The sequence below is a fragment of the Mustela nigripes genome, chromosome 1 (assembly GCF_022355385.1).
Source record: "Mustela nigripes isolate SB6536 chromosome 1, MUSNIG.SB6536, whole genome shotgun sequence".
In the NCBI taxonomy this organism is placed as follows: domain Eukaryota; kingdom Metazoa; phylum Chordata; class Mammalia; order Carnivora; family Mustelidae; genus Mustela; species Mustela nigripes.
This window is the reverse complement of record NC_081557.1, coordinates 123,534,826-123,553,052: the sequence shown is the minus strand read 5'-3', so window position 1 is coordinate 123,553,052 and position 18,227 is coordinate 123,534,826.

The following is an 18,227-nucleotide window of genomic DNA, read 5'->3' as shown; positions in this document are numbered from 1 at the left end:
GATAATGTTACTCAAGCCTACTCAATCCTGCTGATTTTGTCTATTTATTCTATCAATTACTCAGAAGATTTTTGCTTTTCCTTCATCTATTTTGAACCTCTGTGGTTTGGTGTATATACGTTTGAAATTGCTATGTGTTCTTTATCATTACAAAATATTCTTCTCTTGTAGTATTTATTCTGAAATTTACTTTGTTTGCTATTAATATAGCTACTCTAGCTTCGTTTAGATTATTGTGATCATGATACATATTTTCAATCATTTTACTTGTGACCTGTGTCAATATGTGTAAAGTGTATTTCTTCTAGAGAGAATATAGTTAAGTCTTGTTCTTTTTTTAAAAACTCCAATCCAATAATTCCTGCAGTTGCTTGTAGTGTTTAGATCATTTACAGCCAATGTAATTATTGGTAGAGTTTTATTTAAATCTATCATCTTATTTGTTTTCTATTTGTCTAATTATTCTTTATTTTCTCATTCCCTGCCTTTTTTTTTTTTTTTTTTTTTTTTTTAGTAACCATGTCATTTCTACTCTTCAATTTTAAGCCAAATTTATTTAATTTGTTAGTTGTTGCTCTGGAGTTTAGAATATGCATCTTTAATATATCACACTCTACCTTCATATAGAACTATACCACTTAATATATAAGGTAGTAACCTTAAAACAATGTACTTCCATTTTCTCTCCTGAACTTTGTTCTGTTTTTGTCATATATTTTATTTTCTACATGTTATGAACACCATATATAGTCTCATTGTTTTAATTAGTCAATTAAATATTTTTTAAATTAGGAAAGATAAAAATTCTTAATATTTAATCACAGATTTCCTGTTTTGGCTCTTTTCATTTCTTACTATAGACGTAAGTTTCCATCTGTTATCATTTCCTTTTACTGAAAGAACTCCCTTTAACATTTCCTGTAGAGCAGGAAACTGCTGGCTACAGTTTCATAGCTTTTTGTTGGCCTGATTCTGCTTGCATTTTAGAAGGATATTTCCAGAATGACATTTTTTTTTTTCTCATTCTTTCAGCACTTTAAAGATCTTCTGGCTTGCACAGTTTAATTCAGGATGTCTGTAGTCATTCTTATCTTTGTTCCTTTCCACAAGATGTGCTTGTTTTTCTCTGAATTTTTTCAGCAGATTAATTATGATATGCCTACATGTAATTTTCTTTTTATCCTGCATAAGGTTTATTGAGCTTTTTAGAACTGTTATGGATTTATAAACTACAAGTTTATAGCTTTCATTTGGAAAATTTTCAACTACTCCTCAGATTTTTTCCTCTTCTCCTCTGCCTCACTTTTCAAGGTTACCATTACATGAATATTCAACTTCTTGATATTTTTCCACAGGTTCCTGAGTTTCTGTTTAGTTCATCTTAATGTTTTAGTTTGTGCTTTACTTTGAAGAGTATCTTCTGTGTGTTCAAGCTCATTGATATTATCTTCTGAGTGTCTATTCTATTGTGAATCCTCTTCAGTTAGTTTTTCATTTTAGATATTATATTTTTAAAGTCCTCATCTGCTAATTCTATCATCTCTGTTGTCCCTGAGTCTGTTTTTTTCTACTGATTTTTCTCCTGGGTATAGAATGTATTTTCCTACTGTTTTATCTCCACTCCCAAGCTAGAAATCTTTTCATTAGATTGTAGACATCATCAGTGCTACATTGGTGACTATATGGCTTGTGTTGTCTTCTTTTAAGAGTGTTGGATTTGTTCTGGCAAACAGGTGCCTCACCAGGTGCCAGCCCTTGTGACCATGCCCTGCCCTACTGCCATGACGTGCATTATTTACAGGTCATCTTGATCTTTTCACATTTTGTTTTTAAGCTTATTGAGGGCTATTCTCATGCTGGTTTAGACTTCCTGCTTAAAAATGACCTTTCTGAGATCTCTACAGAATTTCTCAAATGTTGAAGAAATCTTTCCACTATGGAGATTTGTACATAAAAGTCTCATGAATAATGTCTGGGAATGATTCAAATCCTTGGTCATTCTTTCTCCAGACCCACTGAGCTTCACACTAAGTATGTATGCCTTGGTATTCAGCCAAAGGCTTAAGAGAACCCTTAAGGAGAGGTCTTGAGCTCTTCTGTGGATTTCTCCCTTCTTTCTAACTCTCTGTTCCTTAAGTTCCCATTGGCTCTGTCTCCTCAAACTAGCAATACACCTGTGCTCTGTGTGAGATCCTTCTCTTTATTTCATAATATAGATGTACCTCTAAGCAAAGAGCCAGGGCAAGCATAGGTATGGAGCTTGTATTTTTTGTTTCCTTTCTCTCAGGGATTATAGTACTATACTTTTTGCTATCTCAGTGTCTGAATAATTGTTACCCACATTCTTTCCAGTTTTCTAGCTGTTTATGGCAGGGGACAACACCAGGCCTAACTCTCTATCATGAAAAGATCTTTATTTGAGTTAGATTTTCAATGAAACTTTTTAGGAGTTTTAGCACATTTTTTTTTTTCTTTGCAGACAGCAAGAGTTAAGTTAATAGAAAAAACTGCCTATTAAAATATATTTCTAACATAGTAATGTCCTCAGTGAAATAGTATATATTGAGTTGACACACTATTTTAGAAAAGTGGCAATTCCTGAGATCCTGCATAGAATTAATTCTTCTCTTATATTTTCAGATTTTCTTTGAATCTGTTATGTTTGTTATGAAATGAACTTATTAGTCTTGAGAGAATTATTTACTAGGTTGATCTTTCACTCTACCTGATATGGTAATACTTCTTTATTGGGTTTTCCCCCATCTCTCAATCATCTCCATCTGCCAAATTTTAATAATCTCCTCTTAACAGTTCTCATGAACTGATTAACACTCTTATTAACACTCTTGCCCCTTCCATTTTCATAACACTCTTCATTTGACCTCTGAGACACCATTTTCTCCTGATGTCACTTACTGATCACTTAGTATTTTCTGTGGGCCTGTTCTCTTCCCAAATGTTAAATTGTTACTCAGGACTCAGCCCTATGTGCTCTTTTCTTCTCACTCTGTATTCATTCCCTAGGTGATCTCAGTCATTGCCATGTCTTTAATACCATTTAGAAGTCTGTGGGTCCCAAAGATACCTCTCCAATTAAGACCTCTCTCCTGAGCTTCAGATCCTTACCTGCCTTTTTTTTTTCCTTTTCAGAAATCACCATTTGGATTACTATGTTTAGAAAGTAAATATGCCTCATATTTCACTATTGTTATCCCTCTACAAATCTGTTCCTTACCCAGCTGTTTCAACTCACCTGCTCAAGCCATCACCATAGGAATCATCCTTCACATTACCTTCTTCTTCCTCATCTTTCTCAGCCATAAGCTAGTTTTGCTGATTTTATCTTCAAAACCTGTCTATGCCATGTTTACTTCTTTCCATCTCTACCACCACTCTTCTTTCTGTCTTATCTCCCTTTCAACCCACTCATCATTTTTAATTTGTTCTCTAATCACTAGTTCCAGCAATCCAATTAAAAAAAGTACTTCTATTTTAAAAATAAAATTTATTTTAAAATATAAATATAAACATAAATCACAGCCCTTCTTAAAAACTTTTCATAATTACACTTTGACTATAAAACAAAGTATATAACATGGTGTTTTGCACTAAAATTTCAGCCACTTAGGACTATTTTCAAGTCAAGAATTTGGCAAATGCTTTGCACTTTCTTCACTTTTTAATTTCTGTTTATCTTCCACATCTCAGATTCAGTGAGATTTCCGAAGAGATACCAGTCACATTACTCAAGATTCTCCAAGAAACAAAACCAACAGGATGTGTGTATTTATATGGATTTATTTATATAAATATACATATATATGAGAGATAGAAAGATTGAGAGAGAGGAATTATAAGGAATTGGCTCATGTGATTGTGGAGGCTGACAGTTTCCAAGATTGGCAGTTGGCAAGCTGGAGACCCAAGAGAGCCAATAGTGTAGTTCTGGTGCAAATGTCGGCAGGCTTGAGACCCAGGAAGAGCCAAAGTTTCAGTCTGAGTCAGAAGGCAGAGAAAAAAAACTGATGTTCCAGGCAAGAGGAGTTTTCTCTTACTCAAACTTTTTGTTCTATTCAGGCATTCAACCGATTGGATGATGCCCACCCACGTTAGGGAGATCTATCTACTTTATTCATTTAATCTATCAATTCAAATGTTAATTTCATGTAGAAACAGCCTCACAGATGCACCCAGAATAATGTTTAATCAAATATCTAGGTACCCATGACCCACTCAAGTAGACACATAATGTTAACCATCACACCATCTATGAACTGCAAAATTTAATGTCTTACTGTGCCATTTGTTTTCTTCATTGGACATATGACCATTTTGTTTATTTACTTGATGGTTTAGGTGTTTATGTGTTTGTTTAATGTATGTTTATAAGTTCCATGAGGACAGAGCTTCCAATTGTTTTACCATTGCACATGTAATATCTAACAGCATTTAACTATCTCTAAGATTAAAATTTTAGTATTTAGATCTCATTTAATATAGATGCTTACATTTAATACAGAGGTAGCATTAAAGTATGCTATCTGCTGTCATATATTATACTGCACTATTAACACCAATTTGGTATTTTTAACAAATTCTATGGCTATAGTGAATTCATGAAATCAAGTTGTTTTTCAAAAAATTTGATTTCTTATCTCTTTGGACTTCTATAACTGTAGTGAATTTTAAAAGCTTAAATCAAGGATGTAAACATCTCTTAAGAACCTATAAAATTTTGTTTAATATATCGCTGCCATTAGTGTTATCCTCTAAGAGGAAAGGAAAGATTTTTATGTAGAATATTTAAATATAGTTAGAGAAAAGTGATAAATGGTTAGAATTTTGGATGTCCAAGGGAAGGGCATCAAAGGAACTCAAGAACTTCATTATTCTCTTAAGGTTATTAGCATACAATGTGGCCCTGGTTCTACCAACACAGTACACTAGCTGTGGGGCTATAAGTTGTGGTTTGCTCCATTCCCTCAAGACTGGGAAGGGCAATGCTGGTGCTCTTGATTGCTCACTGCATACCTCGCTTGTAAGGACAGACCGTGGCCAACATAGCACTGCAGAATTTGAAGGGCTGATCCGTTCAATGTCAGCAATTTTCAAAGGACCAAATCAGCAAGTTTGGCTTTTCTCTTGGCCTAATATTTAGCAGACCTTAACAAAACTCGTGTGTGTGTGTGTGTGTGTGTGTGTGCGAGCGTGCGGGCGGCGTGTGCAGATGCATGCTGCATGTATGTAAAATTTCTCGAACAAATAATTTTTTGACTTAAAAAAATTAAAGAGAAAAACATGGTTTGAATGACCTTGTTTTTTTGTTTTTTGTTGTTTTTTTGTTGTTGTTGTTGTTTTTGTTTTTCCATTTCAAAGGCATTTATGGACCTTGGCTCATGTCAACCCTGGTGAATATGACCTGATCACAGGCATAGTCAAGTTTTTGAAAAATGTTTTGGATCTTTCAAACTTGATATTGATAACTGAAACTGAGCAGAGAGACATTAGCATCTGGTTTTGATGAATGTGGTCTGCTTGTACTTTAAAGGAAAAGCATTTAGGAAAAGACTGGAAATTCCTGCTCAGAAAATCAAAGTCCAATACAGTTTTTCAATACCTGATACTTGTATGTTACAAGTGACCTTGGAGACTTTATTCTACCAGTTCACATATTTTTTAGATTATAGCATTAGAGCATTATGCTTCATTTCAGGATATATTTAGGTTTTTGTTCTAGGGTTTTTGTTTTTGCTTTTTGTTTTTTTTTGTATACCTGTTTACTTTTCTGCCATAGACACAAAATAACATCTTGCTCAGAGGAAAATCAGATACTCTCATTTAAAAATAAGAAGAATTGATGCTCTGTGTCACGGGAAAGTGTTTGCTACCAAAATCAAAATGATTTATATCATTTTGTATTGAACTGACAGAAAGACATCGTGTGCAGCACAAACATAGTGAAGGGCTTACCAGATTATGGTATCCTCTGGTAAATACAACTTTCTAAGGACAGTAACAACGTCTTTTGTATTACTATATATTTCAAAGTATATCCAGCCTAGGGCCCTGCAAATTGCAGATCTTCAAATCAAATCAGAAAAACTAATAGGTGAATGCCTCTCAAAACACTTGACTTTTAGAAATTTAACTACAAATCTATTGAATAATCATCTCCTAAAATGATTATTTTAAACTTCGGATGGCTTCTATTTAGTTCTGCAGTCATCCCAGTCCTGGATTTTCTCCATTTCCTCTGTGTTATCCTGCCTAAAATCAACACTATCAGAGCAGAAAAGGGGGAAAGAGAATAAAAGCCAATGTTTAATCTTATGTGTATTACTTTTTTTCTGAAATAGTCTGGGAAAGGGCTGTTTTGAGAAAGCAATTAAAGCAGTGGCAAAATGAGGCTTGGGGATTATCAATAGCCATCATTTATCAGTGTTGTCCCTGTTCTACATCAAAAGAGATCATCAAGAAAGCATTTACAAGATACCATTTGCATTGGCTGTGCTAAGGAAATGACTGTACTCAGCATGAGGGAGACAAAAATCATTTGTGCATGCGAAATACCTACCTGCTTTATGATTAAAGTATTTATCTTTCTACTTTTGTAATGAAAGCCATGGGATAACTTGAATCTATATAAAATATTATGGTTCCAATGTCGAGTGCTGTAACAAAATGACCTTTTCTCTGTATTTCCACTAATTGGCTTTTAAGATGCTTTTGATGTGGCTGAAAAGGTCAAAGATCAATGAGTGGCTTGTTAGTCTGAATCGTTTATTTTATCAGAAAAAAAGCACAAGCTAGTGAAAAAAATAGAATTTTGAAAGAAATACACAGTCTATTTGTCTTTGGCAGGCTCCACAATTTTTCTTTGGCTCCTCTGAGCATGGGATGGTCTAATCAGGGGATTATCAAGTAGACTGAAGAACTATAACAAAGTTTTGGGCCGCAGTAAATATTTGTAAAGTAAAACTTCGGAAAAATGCATGATACATTTTCTGTTACTAACTTAAGAAATCCAAGGTATTTCTGAAATCATATGCTATCAAATTGCTTGAAGAAACATGGGTCACATTGTCATTTGAAAATGCTATTTATATTTTAAGAAATGAATCAAATGTGCTAAAAGAGAAAAGGTGAATAGTGAGTTACACAGAACACTGAAATAAAAGGCTTTGCAATTTGTAACTTTGAAAATACCAGATCTTAAGTATTATGATTTGATCCATGGAGGAGATAACCAATATGATTTGACCTCTTAGAATATTATGTTTAAATTTTTATGAAAGTCAAGGACACAATTTTTGTTATTGCCAAGAACCAACTCATATGTAAACAACTGATTAAATTCAGGGAAATCTGTGCTCATTATGTTTAAAGGAAAGAGATAGGCAGTGTTCTGCCTGCATAGTAGTTTGTGCCTAAATTAAGCAATAATCGTGGAGTTTCAGGCCATGGAAGGTGAGACTAATGACTGATTAGAAATAGTTTTTGGCCTAAAGCAAGGCATTGGGTCATTAACACTTCATGATCTTTTATTCAAAAGCAATGCTATAGGCCCTGGTCTTTAGTTGTCTTCAATAACACCCAGGGGCTGAAAGGTACATTTGACAGCAGGTGATGTTTTAATGGGTACAACTAGCCAAGTGGAATTCACCTGGTCGTGTGGAGTTTAATGTTTTAGGTTCATGCACAAAAAGAAATGACAAAAGTGCCATTCTGTCATTAGAATGGCAATGTCTTGGGTAAAATTGTATTTCCTTTCCTATTCATTTATTCCTTTTATTTCATTTTTATTTTAATGAAGTAATTTATGTGTTGTCACTTGTTCATTCATTTATGTAATAGATGTTGTTGAACATCCTCTCAATGGCTAGGAGTTCATAGGATGTTGAGGAAGATGACAGGAGAGGAGAGATGGGTAAAAAAAAAGTCATTGTTACTGAAGAGGATTTACAGGCTGCTTTCTGAGTCTGTGGGAGGGTGGGCGACCCAGGGCTGGGAGGAGTTTTAGGAGGAGTCAGGGAGGACCTGAAGTCTAAAACTAAACAAATGTGGAAATTAAGAGTTAACCAGGCTAACCTCATTGCAATGGCAGGAGAGAGAGGAATGGGGGTGGGGTGAGGGGCTCAGTAGTTAAAGAATTCTTTACCCTACCTCTAGATTATGACTACCACTAGACTGACTGATTCAATTTTTTAAAAATTTGCTCTGTAGTGAGATTGACACTTATCCCAGTGTGGTTAAATAGTTGTTGCAGTAGCTGTGAACTTTAAATAGATAAACAATTCTGTGGTACTTAATCTAAAATACATTTGGAGAAAATCCTAGTAGACCTTCACACTTAGCATTGGGTGAGTCTCTGCATCCCCCAAACCCATTTCCTCTGAACTCCAGTTGGGAAATCTTGCCTTCTTTTTAGCTCACAGACAGACTAGATAATCTTTTGCGTAACATGTGCCGTAATCATGAATTTATCATAAGCTGTGGGCATTTTATTTTAGTTTACATCGAGAAGTCTAATTTAGGCTTAGCAGTTCATTAAGACAATTATTTTGAACTGATTATTTGGCTTTTCTTCTCACAGGACAAATTGCCTTTTATTTATTTTATAACTATTTTCTTTATGAGATCATGGAAAAAGAAATTAGAAAAGTGAAGTGTAGGCCACTGGGGATGATATCCCTCAGATAGAATAAATTAAATTTCCAGAGACCTGGAACAGTAAGGTTCCCACCTCCAAGAAAACAATTTCAAAGCAAATACTTCTCGTTCAAGGCAAATACCTGGGATTGTCCAAACGGAAAATGTAGAGATATTTGGAAAGACCCAAGGTCCTTGTTTCATGCTTCTTAAATTTTTAAGCCAGTGACAACTTTTTTATTCTTTTTTTTCTATTCCTTCAAGAGGTTTTTTTTGGGGGGGGGGGCGGGGATGTTGTTGTTTTTTCTGTTTGTTTTAATGCATGAGTAACTGCACAAGACAATATTAAATTAAATACCAAGGCCACAAATATATATTAATTATGATATTGATGGTGTTTCTGCATCCACACATCTGAAGAATAGTTAATAATAGGCCTACAGTTGATTTGATATCACTTTAAAAATACCTTTCTGCATATCCAAATGTTTCAACAGTGGAAATGTATTATGTGTACAGCCCAAAGAATATTTTTATATCTTCACACTCCTCTCTTTAGTTGTTTCTTTATAAAATCTTTGCTACAGTGCTTATTTCATACTTTTTTTCTATAGGTTAATAACTGATTTACATTCCCGTGATGAATACTGAAAGTTTTCTCAAATTTCAAAAGAATTCTGATAGTCTGCTTACGTTCTTATTTGAGATTTAAAAAAAATAAATAAATAGAATCCTTTTGCTAAAAAACAGCCATTCTGGATTTCTGCAATCCATTGGTAACACATTAATTTAGAAGGCATATTTTGTAACATTTCTTTCTTTCTCTGAGTGGCAGAATCTTTGGCAAGATCAAGTCTTATGATGACTTTCAATGTATCCAACAGCCAAAAGTATAGTCCTGTGGCCGAAAGGGCAGTTTTCTGTCTGGGCTTTTCTCCCACCTCTAGCTCTAGCCCTACTCCTACTGAGGCTCTGAGGAACACTATTGGGCAGGCACTGCTTTTGAGTACACCATAACTTGCTCCTTGAGTATTTTGAGTTTGGAAAATACAACCTAAGTGACGCAAACTGAAGGGTATTTGAAAATGGCAAAATTTGAATATTCTCAGGGTTATTATTTTTGTTTGCTTTTTCTGATTCCTTGTGAACAATTTTACGAAACAAATCTTCTGTAATCTGAAAGCCTTGCAGAAGAAGATAACAAATTTATTTCCCATGGATTGTGATAGAAAGAATATCTTTTAAAGTACTCTCAGCAAGTATTATATATGTGTCCAAAAGTCTTGCCTGTGCCACTGGAGACAAATCCCTTTAATATGTGTGAGCTCCAGGAAGGAGAAGGTTTAGGTCAGTCAAGTTTCCCTCCTGACAACATTGGCCTCTGCTGCCATCCCTTCTGCCCTTCAGAATCAGGTGAGTCATTTCTGAGAGTAGGCAATCCCACACTTGAAAGGTATCCTGTGATCTCCTTTTTGGTATCTAACAGAAGAGAATTTGACTTAAGATATTTTTTCTCACAGACGCGCTGCATGAGGACAGAACCACATTTTTAGCAAGACGTCGACCAGAACTCCAGATCTCCTTGGCAGTAAGAAGTGATCTTTATGAACCTCTGTTATTCAGTACAAGGGCTACTAAAAATAGTTTTTGAGTCAACAAATGGATGAATGTTCATAAAGGAAAGAGTACAGTCCATTGACCTTTTAATAAGACCAAATGATTAGATATATCAATAAAATAGCACCCACTTTTTTTTTTTTTTTTTGATTAAGGTCAAGAAATCAATATAGCTAGTGTTGGTTTGGAAATGTCAATTTCCTGAATTTGAGAAGCAAGTCATATTTCCCTACTCTTTAAATAAATGTGTATCTATTGTAAATTATCACTAAATCTAAGGTTCTCTGGTACTCTGTGAAAATGTCAGACTTCATGAATTACGATGGTCACAGAACTTGAATCCCAAGGAGAGTTTGGATAAGACTATGTTTTCTAGAAGACTTCTATTACGTACTTCAGGATTCCAGAAAGGAAGAAAAGCAAGGATGTTCCACTTAATTAAAAACAAATTGAACTGATATCTTCAAATTAAATATTTGGCCACCTACACCCAGATAGATCACGACTTGCAGGTAAACATACAGTGTTAATGTCAGTTATTTGTCCTTGCTGACAGAAAATACAGGTTGTCTGAGAGCCCTACTCTAAACAGTTGCTGGGGAGGAAAGCAATTACTGTAAATGATTTTTTCAGACTATTCTTAGCATTTCAGAGGAAGCTAACTGAATAACCGAGTAACCATTCAATTCTCATGTAAGTAGAAATGAGGCTCCTGCAGACAAGTGGAGTTTGTTTCATTTATTCCGACGTCAGGCCACAGCTAGCAGGACCCTGAAAGAGTTCATGCTTATCCCAAAGTGCCTTGAGTCCCCAAAAGGAAATAACCAATGGGGAAAATCTAGCTGCCCGAGTAATGGGAAAAATACATGGGGGCCACAAAATCTTTAAGATCAGACATTGTAGCATCTGTTGAGTCATGTAGAATGACAGGGAACTTCTGTGAAAATGCATGTGGAGAATATAAATAGTAGAACACTGTGATTCATTACAATTCCATTGTAGGAGTAAAAATGAAAGGAATTCTTCTTGACTGAAAGCTTGGAACGTTCCTGTATAAATTTTAATAAGGAGAAAGGATGACTGTTTCAGGGCCTATCCATAAATCAGAAAGAGGAACTTAGATCAGTCTGGTTGTATATGGTCTAAGATATAATACACAGACCTCCTCTCTGTGTCAGCCCATGACCATAGGGCCAGCCAGCAGCACCTATATATTAGAGCATTGCAGTTTGCTGGTGTGCAAATGATTGAAAACCTTTCTTTGCACTGAATTGCAGCCTTTTATCCCAGCAGGCTGTCACTCAAAACAATCCAAGTATCTTGACAATCTCTTTTTGTCAGAGATTAGGATGTGGGGAACTTCGGTGTTTTAGTATAGTTGGTGGCCAGATCTGATAAAAAGTTAGTCATTAAAACAAATTAAAGAAAAAAAAAATCCTTCAGTGGGCTGTCATGACTTTGTGCTTTAACTCTGCAGGCACTGGGAGGTCAAAGGCATACCTTCCCCTATAGCCATATATGGCCTGAGGGCCACTGCCCCCCCCCCTTTTTTTAAGATGAATGTTCTGGTATGAGCATGTTCCTAGAATCCAGTGACGTTTTTACTCAGGGTGGTCTGTAAATATTCGAAATCTTTGCTTACTATATAAAATTACAAGAAAATGTTATCTTGCATCACTCACAAACACTAGATTCCTTAAGCTATGCAAACCCTACTAAGAAATCATTCCCTTAAAAAAAGTAATTTTTTTTCACTCCTCCCTCCCTCCCCCCCATCGAGTTTAGCTAGGGACTGTCTTGTGGCTCTCTGTATTCTGGTTTATATAAAAAACATAAAGTGTTACACTCATAAGTCAAGTATATCATTCAGCTTTTGCTTTAAAATACCTGGAAATGGAAATATCAGTTTTCTACATGTTGTTTAGTTTTGTCAGTGTCTCCCTGTCCATTTCTTTGCTTTTCTCTCTGGCTTCATGCTGTGACTGCCTCACTCTGCAAGGGAGATTTTCTCACTTTACCTACTTTCTGAGCTTTCATCTAAACCACCCTGAGTGCATGAACACAATCCCAGATGAAGATGGAGACGATGGAAAAAAAAAATTCCCTTAAACCCTTAAAATATATTCCAGCTATCCAGGAAAAAAGGACATATACTGGAGAAATGGATCCATTTTAAAGTAAATGTGCAAATGAGTGAAAACTGAAATTTTGTCAGAGCTTTATTATTGGATATGTGGGTCTTTCAGCTTTGTTTTGCTCTTTTTTGCATACTTGCGGTGTAATGAATTGTACTACTTTTTAACTTGATGATGAGATACAAACCACAATGTTGAATTAATCCTGGCACAGGTCCCAGCTGGATGATACCGTTAATATCATGAGACCACCTATTAGAATTCCCTCTCAAATTAATATTATCTTATGACCAAATGTTGAGAACTGGAACCATGGCTGTGTACTCCTTCAGCTTCTAAGGAATTAAAATGATTTTCCTTCTTACGGCTCTGATTTGGGGAGGGCAGAATCCACGCAGTGCATTTTGCTTTAACACATGTAGTGTTATTTTGCCAAATCAGACATCTTTCCTCATGGGATGAGATTATAATGGCATTGCAAAGTAGTTCTCTTGAAACCTTCTAAAACAGATTATGTTCTTAAAAAACTTGATTCTTGACTTTGCATGTTTTAACGCTGCATTCCATTAAACCTGTGTTTGAAGTTACTAGGATTTGCTAAAATATTTGATAATGCCTAAGCAGATAAGAGATTATATGCTTTATGTATATAGTGGAAGGATTTGTTCCAGCTTGGATACAGGGTATTAATTGGCCACCTACAGTGAGCAGTGTTTAATATTTTGCTCCTACCCACCCCCGCTCTGGCCTCGCTCCTTTCTCACTGCTTTTCAGGCAGAAGAGCATAGAAGTATTCTCTGAACTAAATTTGCTAACTTTCTGGAACACATTTAAACAATGTGTGCTACTTGTGTCATATTACATTAACTTCACTTATAATGACAAGTTGTATATATCTGTAATAAATAACCCCTCAGGGATCAGATCAAGATTAAGGAAGAGAAAGTACACTGCTGTAGTTAAGTAATTTATAATATCTCAGTAAATGCTTACAAAGAAATGTTTGCATCAGCGGAGCTGGTTAACAGCACTTGTAGACACTGATGATTGTAGGATGTTAAACTCTCCAGAAGGGAGGGAGGAAGGTTACAATCACTGGTAGGTTCAATTTTTAAAAAGTAACTTTGAAGCTCTATACTGCTTGATACTATGTTGCCCGCCATATCGCAGAATGTTTACAATGGAGAATCACCCATTCTAAGCAGACCAACGTGGGGCACAGGGTGATGACGGTGAATGGGGAAGAGGGGACACTTGCAGAAATCATCTCATTGGTCATGAGACTGAGAAGAAAACCTTTTTTTGAATCAGAAAATTATCCCTGACCTGCTCATCTCAAGTCAAAATATTTTTAATTAATCAGATTCACACACACACACACACACACACAAATAGCAAATATTGATGCTTAGAGTACAGTCATTTTGCACAGCTGAGTCTGATGAACCTGTGCACGTGTGGGCGAAGTCCGCAATGAGTGAGCAAGTCTGTAAGCGTCCAGCCTGCTCAGGGTCACCAGTAGACTGAGAAGTGTGGTAGTACGTGACCTCAAATTCTGTTCTTTCTCCCTTCAAAATTGTTCAGTTCTGTTCCAGATTTGAACTTAAACATTGAGTCATCCCTGGACAATTAGTATTTGAACAGCCTTCGGCAAATCTTGCTGTGGGGTTTGGACAGTGTTCACCCATTTCTGTGGCAAGTGGTTGGAAGTGATGTCCTGTGAAACCAGAATGCTTAATTGTGTCTTGGCTTTCAGGAAGGTTCTGAGAGAAGTGATCTGCATCAGTCTGCTGTGGAACTCAGTTGATTTCTGGGAGAAGTTGTACAGAGAAAGCGAGGGAAGAGTGTCAGTGCCTCCCTGCCTTTGCTTGGGTTTCTCTTTGTTGTGAATTCGTGCCCACTATTTAGTTTGCTGCGCCTTGAACATCAAATGTTCTCCTTCACAGAAGCTCGAAAGTCAAACCTAATGCCTTTAAAATCCTCCAAAGAAATCACTGTGGCGGGAGTGTGTATCACCATGTGTGTATCACACCGAGCGTGTATCACCACTCCCTCAGCTGTGATGGAAAGTATGTCTTACTATTTAGTGCCATGGCACACATAGAGAGGGCTTTCTTTGTTCGTTAGAATACCGCAAGGTGCTTAGTGCCGGTGCTCTAAGACGGGTTCCTGCCTTTCTATTCACCTAACCTTTCAACCTCGCTCTCACCGTGCCTCTGACAGCTGCCAGGAAGCAGGAAGGGGGTTTTTGAAACCCATCTCTTCCAGACTCAAGGGAAACTTCAGAGAAACAGCAACACCAAAACCTTAGCTTTGAGGAACTATCCCTAGCCTGCTATTTGCCATGTGTTAGAGACAGCTGCAATAGTCTTCATGGGTGTAAGTTTTGTGAAATCAAACCCAGGAAAATCAGTCATCTTCTCCCTCTTCTTTTTACTCTCTCCTCACTGTCTCTGATGCAATGAACCACAACTCACCATTTGCTAGAAGGAGTTGAGGGAGGATAGAGAAGATGGATAAAGCAAGGAAAGGATAAAAGAACTGATGCTCTTCTAAAGACTCTTCCTCATATTATTCTTTGGATTGTCATAATTTTGTTCAGCCCCTTAGACTGGATAATCAACAGCCCTTTAGACAAATGGCCGCTTCACTTCCTTCCTTCCTTCACTTACTTTGCTCAGAGGTGAGATTGTTTCCACTAAAGTTTGTTTTGGTTCAACAGTTCTTAAAATCTTTAGTGAAGTTCAGTGCATATCTTGTACTTGAAAGGCAATCACTGTTTCTAACAGATGAACCACTGGTTTACCTTTTTTTTTCTTTTTAAGAGTTAAATTCTAATTATCCTATTTTCTTTGTATTACTTTTATAAATACAAAAAGACTATTCTTATTTTCCATCATTTATGAACTCATTTGTAAAAAGCAATTAAATAAAGTTTATGCAAAGTAGTGAAGATGAGCCTGGTTTTTTGACACCTGTTTAGAGAAGATTCGGGGAATCTTTAATAACTTCAAGGCATGCCATAACATTATCTTTTAAAAAACAGTATCTCCACATTAAAAAGACCCTTATCTTTATATATAACTCTTATCTTCAAAATAAGCTTATACCAAGTGAAATTTCATTTATGTAAAATCAACTGCAAAATGATAAAACATGACAATTTCACGATTCTGGGGAAAATTCGCCTAAAGAATATAAATACTATTTTATTATGTTTTTCCTAGTTTTTCCACTTCAGCTCCACTGCAATCATGCCCATTTTATATTTAAAAAATGAAATACAGAATATGAATTCTAAAGTTCTCAAAAATGCATCCACTTTGGGCAAAACAAACCTCAAGATTCCCAACCCTATACATATTTGTCCCCTAATTTCTGGTTCTGGGTTTGGCGTCCTATCAAATCCTATTTTCCCAAGGGAGTAGGTCATTTCCATATAGAGAAATTCTTTATGAACTAGTTCATTTTAAAAATGTTCATTGAGTTCTGTGATTTTTCAGGATTGATTGACTAATTTTTTACCAGGCACAATAAGGAGGTTCGGCCAGTTTCTAATTTTGTAAAATACTCTCCAGAAGTGGGTGAAGTATTTGACACAGTGCGGTATAGTGCGTTTGATATAGTACAGTATAAATAATGACTTCCTCGAAGTTCTGAAAAAATGAATTCTCCCTGGCAGAGCTGACCTAATTCTTTCCCAGTTAATGATATGGGGAGCATAATGGCGGTCGTCTGGCTCTTTTCCTCATCCTCTTAGAACTGTGGGCGGTTGGTAACCTGGGCCTGTCTGTGGAGCAGGGCGTGATGCTAGAGTCTAATTTGACTTCTAACCCTCATGCTTTCTCTCGCCTTGAGTAAAACACTTAACTAACTGCTCTTTTTTCAGTTCTCCTGCTGTGAGAAGATATGATAATAATCTTTTTCTTTCCTACAGTGGTGTTAGGAGCAATATTTAGTTAAAGCTTGAAAAGTATGTTGACAGTAATAAGATAACATTTCATAGCAGATTATTCATGCTCTTATGGCTAAACACCCACTGAAATATCTCAATAGAACATACCCAAAGTAATTTTGGTGTGTGAGCAAAGGATTCTGACGATTACATTATCCTTTTCTTTTTTTTTTCCCTGCAGAAATTTTAGCTTCTTAGCAGCAAAAGGGAAGAGAAGGAATAATTGATTTAACATACTGATTTTGTAAATATGCCAGAAAAGAGGTAAATCTTTTTCTTCATTCAAATCCTCAGGGCTGCTCAGGCTCTGTTTCAACAGGCCTGAGTATTACTGAATAAGTAACAGAACAATTTTGCGTTCCTTAGCGATACAGTTTATGAATTGGTGTAGATCCAACTCTAAGTAGATACAATATTTGATGTCATTGTATCACTTGAACTTTGGGACTGTAATCTTCATGAGCCCGGGTTTTTCCATGTTCCTAGAGGCTTCGTGCCTTTTTTTCATCTCCACCCTGTGGTGCCAGTGCAAACAGGGAGTCCCCTTGACCTCAAAGGGAGCTTTGTGCTTAGGTTCACTCCTTTGGAGAAGAAACAAATTAAAAAAAAAAATTTTTTTTTTTTAAGGGACATGAAGTTCTAAATTCCACCTGATTTAGTTGGTCTACTGTCCACTGATATGTCTCTGAAGTGCTCTATTTTTTTCTTAATTTTTTTTTCATTATAAAAGCAAACAACCAAAATGCATTTCACATTATACACCCAATGCACAATACTTTATGCCGATGCAAAAGTAAGTTTAACCTGCCGCGGTGCCACGTCTATGCCAGGCTTACTTGTCACACACATTTCAGAAACCTGTCCCATCTTAGATGTTTTCTTTTTGAAATGTCAATGAAAATAGCCTTAGAGCTATATCAAGTGCAACCAGAATAAAACAAAATAAATTGCAGACGTACCACGAATTCAAGAATTGTGTGGACACCATCTAAGTTACTTTAACGTAAGATATAAATCCAGAGATTTCTCATGCCATCATTTTGTAAATAATTACAGTTCTGCTGAATCTGTTGTATAAAGTTTACATGGGAGGTTCAGCGCACCCTTGCTCTTGTTTAGAACATTCGGAACCACCCGAGAGCTGTTGATATATGGCTGTGCTGTTTCAGTGCCTAAGACATCTACTACATGGGAGCATAATAAACAGGGGCATAAAGACAGGTTTGTGCAAGCAGTTTGGAGTGACCTTTTTGGCAGCTGAAATCCATCTTGAGTACATGGTGCTGATGTGGACAGACATGTAAACTTAGTCTTGTTACCACAACTACTAGTTCTACAAATATACTCAGATGCCCAAAATGTACATCGCTCTTAGGAAAGTGATTTTAAATGGAGAGTTCTAGTTGAGGAACAGGAATTCAGATAAGATCAAAAACCATATATTACCAAGAAATCTCTGTGATGAAGTTAACAAAAGTGTTGAAAGCATAAGTTAGGTAGATTTAACCCAACAGGCTAGAGAGTGAGGTCTTCCTGATAGCTTATTTAGATAAAAAGGTATAGTTTCTCAGTTTCTTTTTTTTTTCTTTTTAAACAATGGAAATGTATCTGTTTCTTGCTTCTCAAAGTTAAACCTAGCATTAAGAGAGGCGAAGTCAAGGTATTTTAGCAATATGTTTAAATATAAGTGTAGATATGTTTACCTAATAAATGGAGAATTGTGTGCTCTATTTGGTCAGCTGGGGGTTGGGGTGCACATGAAACTTTAATCCAATATTGAAATATCACTTAACCAATGAAATGACCTTGGGCTGGAATTCCAACCCTGCTCTCCAGGCTTTCCTGATCTCTCTAAGGCAGCACAGAGGGGA